At 39.4% G+C, this 2,505-nt stretch overlaps 1 pseudogene; it reads left to right on the forward strand.

Moving 5' to 3' along the window:
• The first annotated feature begins 1,580 nt into the window (after positions 1-1,580).
• On the forward strand, positions 1,581-1,693 carry LOC125094478 (uncharacterized; annotated as a pseudogene).
• The last annotated feature ends 812 nt before the right edge of the window (positions 1,694-2,505 follow it).

Here is a 2,505-nt window from a genome sequence, read left to right on the forward strand (position 1 = left end):
AAAAACAAATAGGACCAAGGGGTGCCTGGGTGGCTCAGTTGGTTGAGCATCCAACTCTTGATTTTGGCTCAGATCATAATCTCAGGATCTTGGGATCAATCCCTGTGTCAGGCTCCCCACTCAGCAGGGAGTCTGCATGAGGATTTTCTCTCTCTCTTTCCCTCTGCCCCTCCTTGCTCTTTCTCCCTCTAAAATAAATAAACAAATCTTTAAAAAAAAAATAGGACCAAACCTAAACTATTCTTAAATCCAAACAGTAGTTATATGATGGGTCCTTGTACTATTCTTATAGCTTTTTTGTAAGTTTAAATTATTTTAAAACTAAGTTACAAAAAAATTGGCTCAGAACAAACATTTTACAAAATATGTTATTAACTACCTTATGGGTAAAGAGTTATGGTTTTATATACTCAACCAATGCATCATCCAACACGTATCCTATCTTCTGCGAATAATATCCTTCTATGTCTTGGACCTGCTTCTTCTCTTCATTCCCTTTACCCCTGACTCTGAGCACTTTTTCCGCTATTCTACTCATATGATAGCTACCATGTCCCTGCTCCCATGGCTGCAACCAATTGGACCATACGTAGGCATTTGACCCAAGATGGGCCAATCTAAGAATCTCTCCATTAATTTTGCACTAGTCGTAAAGGACTAAATCAGCTATTCCCTGAAGGTTATCTCAGTTTGGATTTTCCCCCGCCCCCCCCAAAAGGTTCTGAGGAAGAATTTGAGTACAAATACTTCATTTGGGAGATGATCCCAGGAAGCGTGGTAAGAGAGTGAGGAAATGAGAGGAGGAAAAGAAGAAAGCAGTAACGAAAGATGTTGAGTCCTGCTGGGGACATCTCAGAGGCCCATAGCACAAAACTCAGAACTGGGGAGAGGGAGTGGTTTATGTACCCACTCCCATCCCTCTCTGACTGAAGCTAACTCCTGAGCATACGAACCACTGGGCACTTGTGGCCTGCCCTCTCTGCCATCCCAGCCTGTTTCTCCAGCCTGTGTTCTCAGAAAAGAAAATGCAGAAAACAGAAAAAATTGTTTCTGTTTTTCTCAATACAGAAAAATGCAGGTGCTCAAGGTAGGAAGCCTGGGACAGAGAAGGGACTAACTCTTCAGACACAGGTGACCTCACGGATGGGCCAGGGGTATGACCAAGGCAGCAACAATGTCTAATACAGCGGTTATTGATGGAAATTTAAAAAGTTATCAGTGAGCTGTGCTTCCTGCCATGTGGAAGAGTCTGGTCTAGAGCAAAAGAGCGGGAAGCAGACTGGCAGAGAAAGAGGAGAGAGTGTTTCAGTAAGAGGCATATTAGCTCCAGACACTCTTGAGGCCCAGGCCCTGGCTTTGTCCATTCCACCTTTTCTAGGATTCAGGGAGCAATTGAAATCACCTTTACTGCTCAACACAGCTGTATTGAACATGAGTTCTCTCATGTTGTTCTTTGAATATGGTGAATGATAAACATTAGCACTGCCTCTTACTTTATAGACAGCCAATGCAAATACGGTTTTCCTTTTTCTTCTTTATTTGGTGCAAGACACTTAAATGTCTCTTTTGAAAAGCAAAAGAGCTTTGCACAGTGGCAGTATCGTAGCCAATGAGGTTTATCCGAGGCGCGATTATTGATAATTGAAAAGCAAAAGAAATCTGACTATTAAACTTACTAAGATAGTATCATCTACATCCCTGTGATGAGATAGCAATACTTTGACCTTAAAGCCCCACCGTATAAATGTAACCAAAATAGAGTAACAATTGTGAAAACTTCAGCTGGGACCTCTGTATTTCCTTTTAATTTGAGGCCATTTTTAAACTTCCTCAAATATTTTCTTTCTTGATCCACTGTTGCATATATCTTTGTACAACCAAAACTCATCAGACTTCATAAAACATTCTCCATCTACCCTGAGGATAATCTTGTAAAAAAAAAATTCAATGATTTCAATCTCTAGAATGGACTTTACAATTTTTGAAAAAAAAAAAATCTGTTTCCTAAGTAACTAAAAGGAAATCGAAATATAATTTAGCTTACAAAAACAACTCAAACATTTTATTTTGTGAGGTAGGAAACAAAAACATATTTATTTCCTGATCCTGAGAACACAGCAGTGTTTTGAGACCAAACAAAGATGGATGATTTTAATGTGCAGTGAAGTTGAAAAAAAAATGAGAAAGAAAAAAAACAGCAAGATATATGCCATATGCACACATACACACACACTGTAAAGACAACCCAATAAAAAACATTCCTCAGAACACATTTCTCATGAGATTCTGGAATGTATGTTGTAAAAGCATATATGGAGTATGTACAAGTTAAGACACAGACAAGTCAATGGCACAACAATGCAGATCATGGAATGATCACCATCACCATTTTCCCCACACCCATCCTGGCCACTTACCTAGGAAGAGTCTATTGTTCAGGCTGTTCTCAGCCTTCCTAGAGTAATATTTCAAATCACTACATGGATGTATATAAGATACACCCTA

The sequence above is a fragment of the Lutra lutra genome, chromosome 2, assembly GCF_902655055.1.
Source record: "Lutra lutra chromosome 2, mLutLut1.2, whole genome shotgun sequence".
Classification (NCBI taxonomy): domain Eukaryota; kingdom Metazoa; phylum Chordata; class Mammalia; order Carnivora; family Mustelidae; genus Lutra; species Lutra lutra.